A 6,685-nucleotide genomic window follows, 5' to 3' on the forward strand; every position below is an offset into this window, starting at 1 on the left:
AATGGACGTTCTGGGTAACGGAGCAAGAAGGATTGTTTAATGATCTATGTAACTTTGGGGCACCGGTACCTCATCGTTGTTCATTAACCATGGCTAAACAAAATGTGAGTGACTATGAAAAAGGAGTTAGCAGAATTAAGAAGGAGAACAATAGAATGTTGATGCGGAGATATCGACATTTCATGCTTCAGCTAGCCACCGAAATGGCAGAAGCAAGCAACAGAGATTTGACAGTGACTGAGCGAAATAATGTCTTAAACAATGAAAAATATCTCTCTGACTACTACATGTCTGATGAGGAATAATAAATCAAACACCGTTATCTTTCATATATGTTTGTATGTATGTTGTGTCGTATCTTCGTTACTGGAGTGTAAGACAATGTTGTTGTTCATCTAACGTACGGATGTATTTCAATTATTTGTTTTATGAACCTGAAGTTTATGAAATAACTACATTTAAAACTTCATATTTAGTAGTTCATGACTTTCTTTATTGAATTGCAATGAGTTAATGAATGTTCTGGATTAATGAATGGATTAATGTATGTTGAATTATGTGAATACTTAAAACACATAAAACAGAACAGGTAGCTCGGTGAAAAGCTTCCCTTAATTGGGACTCATGAAATAAGGATCAATTTACAAAGAATTTTAATCTCCACCAGGAAAGAAGAAAGAGTCACCTTCCAATTCTTGGAAGTCCAGTAAAAATGATGACTCTGGTAAGGAATGGGGGGTTGACAGAAAACTAAACTTCGGGGGCTGGACAAACAAGCTCAAAACCAAGTGGTTGGTCTAGTTGGGGGACTAATAAAGTTCAGACAAACGAACTACCGCCTTCAGTAACACATAAAACATAACAGGTAGGTCGGTGAAAAGCTTACCTTAACTGCGGCTTGTGAAATAGGGATCCTCTACGTAAAGAATTTCAATCTCCATCAGGAAAGAAGAAAGAGTCACCTTCCAATTCCTGGAAGTCTAGTAAAAATGAGGACTCTGGTAAGGAATGGAGGGTTGACAGAAAACTAGACTTCGGGGGCTGGACAAACAAGCTCAAAGCCAAGTGGTTGGTCCAGTTGGGGGACTAATAAAGTTCAGACAAATGAACTACCGCCTTCAATAACACATAAAACAGAACAGGTAGCTCGGTGAAAAGATTTGAATGCACTATGATATTTACAAACATTGGTGGCCAAGTACTCCTACGTAACCCACGTTTCACTCACAAGATCAACCATTATTTTAAAGTTGATTTCAAAAGTTGAGATTGTAAATGTTTCCCAAAATATTACAAATTGAATATTCAAAAGTTGATTTTAAAATAATTCCAAATGACAACAAAAATTCAAATAGTCATACTTTTCAATGAAATACAAATAGTAGGTCGTAACAACGAATGATGCATAGCTAAGTGAAACACAACATTGCCTACAGAAGCTTCATTTTTTCACACATTGAGTAGTCAAATCGTGGAGAAACTTGTCAGTATATGCAGATAGATTGTGAAGTCATGTGATCTGGTGCACAGGCTTTGGTTTTCTCGATATTTTGCTCGATTATTTGATATACAGTGACAACTCATCTCTTATTGATATATGTGGAATTCTTAATTCAGAAAGTCACATGGCAACAATGAATTCACTGATTTACCTTACAGTGAGCATGCCATTATTTTGTCTGTATATGCAAATAGATTGTAAAGTCATGTGACTTGGTGCACATGCTTTGGTTTTCTAGATTTTTTGCTCGATTTTTTTTATTACAGTGAGAACTCATCTCTTATTGATATATGTAGGATTCTCAATTCAGAAAGTCACATGGCAACAGTGAATTCACTGATTTACCTTACAGTTAGCATGCCCTTATTTTGTCTGTATATGTAGATGGATCGTGAAGTCATGTGACTTGGTGCACATGCTTTGGTTTTCTAGATTTTTTGCTCAATTTTTTTATTACAGTGAGAACTCATCTCTTATTGATATATGTGGGATTCTCAATTCAAAAAGTCACATGGCAACAGTGAATTCACTGATTTACCTTATAGTGAGCATGCCCTTATTTTGTCCGTATATGCAGATGGATTGTCAAGTCATGTGACTTGGTACACAGTATTTGCTTTTATCGATTTTTTTATTACAGTGAGAACTCATCTCTTATTGATATATGTGGGATTCTCAATTCAGAAAGTTACATGGCAATAGTGAATTCACTGATTTACCTTACAGTGAGCATGCCCTTATTTTGTCCGTATATGCAGATGGATTGTGAAGTCATGTGACTTGGTGCACATGCTTTGGTTTTCTAGATTTTTTGCTCAATTTTTTTATTACAGTGACAACTCATCTCTTATTGATATATGTAGGATTCTCAATTCAGAAAGTCACATGGCAACAGTGAATTCATTGATTTACCTTACATTAAGCATGCCCTTATTTTGTCCGTATATGCAGATGGATTGTCAAGTCACGTGACTCGATACACAATATTTGCTTTTCTTTGTTTTTTCAGTGCAGTGACAACTCATACCTTGTTCATATATGTGGGATTGTCATACAGAGGCATCTTTCTAAAGCCATTCATAACCAACTATATAAACGACTAAAGGTGAACACACAACCTTACAACTCATTTCGGCCTACGAAATTATCATTCATTTGTTTTAAAAAATTAGCATGGCTACACGATTCATGGGAGGGAGTGGGAATCGTAGAGGTAGTAGGGACTTGCAAAGGGGTGACAGTTCACGACGAGGAGAGGGAAGGGGCCGTGGTGATGCTAAAGACAATTCATGGGAGGGAGTGGGAATACCTATTTTAGATTATGCTTATGGTTATCGTGATAGGTTTGGGAAGCGACATTTTTTGATGCCCAAGTATTATCCAGTTCAAGGAGGTTCATGTATTGAGCCATCTGACAATCAAACAGGATATGGTTTATCTGATGCTGCTCGTCTCAAGTGGCCCGCACTATTTATAGAGCGGGTACAGCTGGAAACCTTAAGTCGGGAAAATCAACTTAAGGTGCCAAAAGCACGTTCTGCTGAGATCCAAAAGAAAGATCCTAATAATGTTGATCGACTATGTGAAACACTACAACGTGAGATTTCTCAAATGCGCCGTAGGTTAGCCCGCGATATGCAGCTATATATAGTTAAGAATGATGCCCAGAAGAACAAAACAAAACCAAATGTTGCGGCTATCAAGGGTATCATGGAGGATCCTGAACTTGTCTCTGACGCTGAGCTTTCGGATTATTCAGACTTTGAGCCACCTACCGATTTAAGCGCGAATTAGGTGTTAATGTCTACACCTCGGCAATATTAGGTCATGCATTAATATGTAATGTCTGTGTTAGACTAAGTATAACTGTTATTTATGTTTATGTTTATGTTTATGTTTATGTATTGTGTCTGTCAAATGTTGCGGCTATTAATATGCAATATTAGGTCATGAATTAGGTGTTTGTCTGTCTAACTGTTATGTTTATGTATTATGTGTTCAATTCAGGGTGTCCAGGATGTATGTAATGTGTATTCAGTTCATGGTGTTCAGAATGTATTTTTGTGGGAGACTTATGTCTGTACTACCTATGTAACTGAAAACTATTACATTTGCAACTTCAGTTATGTTGTTTTCATGCCTGTATGAGTATTTAGTAAATTAGTGACTTCGTATATTATGTATTACGTTTTATTACAAAAATGTTGACAAAATTTATTTTAGGAGGTCTCGCGGTGGCCTTCGTCTTCTTGGCCTACTCCGCGATGCTCTTCGCGTCTCACCCTTCGTCGTTGCTCGTTGAACTGCACAGTGTGTGGGTGTGCTTCAGACTGTAGAGCATGTATGTCACCTTCTAACCCAAAACAAAGACGAAAGAAAAAAATTTATTTTTTTAATGAAAACGGGTACAAAACGGTTTTACTAAACTGGTTTTCTGAATTACATTCTCACCTTGTAACCCAAAACAAAGATAAAAGAATAAATATATATATTTAAATGAAAACGGCTTTAGTAAAGCCAAAATAATTTTCTGAATAACACCTTCTGATCCAAAACAATGACAAAAGAAAAAAAAAATTTACATGAAAACGACTTTAGTAAAGCAAAAAAAAAATAATTATTAATTACATTATCACCTTCTAACCCAAAACAAACACAAAACAATAAACAAAAAAAATTTACATGAAAATGGCTTTAGTAAAGACAGAAAAATTTTATGAATTACACTTTCTAAACCAAAACAAAGACAAAAGAAAAAAAAAATTAACATGAGAACGGCTTCAGTAAAGCCAAAAAAAATTTATGAATTACATTATCACCAAAACAATGACAACAGAAAAAAAAAATTTACAAAAAAAAATTAAATATAATTTACATAAACAGTGAAAACGTGGTTTCAATCCATACTTACTGTAGTGAACAATGAAAGCATGCATTTTGTAAATGAACATGATTGGCTTAATAATATCTAAATGAACATGATTTTAAAATTATATATATGAAAAATATTATGTAAAATTAATATATGAACCAAGGCTTTTCCCATAAAAATTTAAATGATATATAAATTGGCTTAATTCCCAAATGTTTGGTAATTAGTTAAAAATATAATGAAAAATTAATATATAAAGAAGAGGCTTTTCTTGTATGATGTAACACAAATTAATATATGAAAAGAATAGGTTTTCCCCATATTATGTAAAATTTCTGAATTATACCTTCTAAACCAAAACAAAGACAAAAGAAAAAAAAAAAATTCAACATGACAATGGCTTTAGTAAAGCCAAATTTTTTTTATAAATTACATTATCACCAAAACAATGAGAACAGAAAAAAAAAACAAAATATTAAAAATAAATAAATAAATGAACAGTGAAAGCACCATTCTGAATAGCGTTTTCTTCTGCGAAAAATAATGCATAGTGAAAACGCCATTTTGAATAGCGTTTTCTACACGAAAAAATAATGCACGGTTAAAGCGCCATTTTGAATAGCGTTTTCTGCAAGAAAAAAAAATGTTACAGTTAAAAGCGCTATTTCGAATGGCGTGTTCTTCAGAAAAAATGTTATGTGAAAAACGTGATTCGCGATGACGTTTTCTTAATTAAAAGCGTCGTTTGTAATAACGCTTTCGCTATTCACCACATTTTGAGCTCTAAACAGTGAAAACGTGATTTGTAATAGCGTTGTAGCCTAGTTTGGGAATTCCCTCCAAACTAGGCCTAGTTTGGGAATTAAGCTACAAAATAGGCTTAATATATAAAAAACCTCTGCAAATAGAATTATCAAGTCACTTCTCACGCATTAATTAATCATTTTTTCTTTTAAATTCATTTATTCAACTGTAATTTTTTTTATAAATTATATAGAGTTATCAATATCACATCTTACACATTAATTAATCATTTTTTTTTCAAAGTCATCTATGCAAATACAACTTTTTTTTTGCAAATTGTACAAAATATATAGGGGTATTTTTTTTAAGGTCCCTGATATTATGATTTTATAGTATAAAGGACATCAACTATTTTCATGATGTCTAAGGTCCCTCAACATCAATCCAGAGAAATTTCAGTCCAGAGAAAATTCGATTCAGAGAAAATTTAACCAGAGAAAATTCAATCCAGAGAAAATTCACCCAGAGAAAATTTAATCCAGAAAAATTCTCTTCCTCTCTTCAATGTAATATTTTCATCGTAGACACGATCAAACCTGTGAAAACTCAATGAAACATGTGAACTCAACGTTCTGCCCTTTATGTTTTGTGTACTGCAACAACAAAGCATAGTTATATTTACAATTGGGCGGTGTCGGCAGATGAATGAAGAAGAAATTTAAAAACAAAACCAGCCAAAAAAATCAGGCCCAAACAATTGAAAAGAAAATCAATGAATTCAAAAAACACCAAGACACCAGTTGCTTGTGTATGCTTGTGTATGAATTCTTAAATGGGACGGTTTTGGGATTGTCTGAAAAATTTATATCAGATTTCTCTAGACTCTCCAGACCCAGAGAAATTCTCACACATATTTCAAAGATTTTCTCACCCAGAGAATTTCTCTGGATTCCACAACTCAGAGAAAATTCCCAGACATATTTCCAGAGAAATTTTCTCAACCCAGAGAATTTCTCTGGACTCCACAACCCAGAGAAAATCCAGGAGCTTGCTTAATCCCCCAAATAATTTATTCCCACCTTTTTATTTCCCAATTTTACTTTTTTTCTTCTTTGGAGTGGGGGGAGGATGGGAGTGAATATAAGAATTCACTCAAGATTCAACAAAATGTTTTACTGGAAAGAGGTCTTGAGTTATATAAATATTTTTTTTATAAAAAAATTTCTGTTTTCTTCTCCATTGGATTTCTCTTCCTCCATTTTCAGTGACATGAGATTTTTAAAAGTGGGAATCAGGTAGCACAGGGATAGGTTTAATAATTTAAAGTTCCAATACGTTGGTAGGTTGGTGTTTGCTGAAGGCTTTTCAAGAATCATAGAATGTGTAACATGGGTTTTACTTAACTTTCTTGGCGTTGACTTGACGAGTGGAAATAAGCTCTTCGAGGTTGTTCTACTGAAACATTAGTATACTGTTGTCTCTATCGTTGCTGAAGAAGTAAACGCTGTCCAAGTCAACACCGAATGTCCAGCTCAACTCGGTAATCACTGGATCGACTCTGTCCTTAT

Source organism: Camellia sinensis, chromosome 10 (genome assembly GCF_055761805.1).
Source record: "Camellia sinensis isolate YWXY chromosome 10, ASM5576180v1, whole genome shotgun sequence".
NCBI classification, from domain to species: Eukaryota; Viridiplantae; Streptophyta; class Magnoliopsida; order Ericales; family Theaceae; genus Camellia; species Camellia sinensis.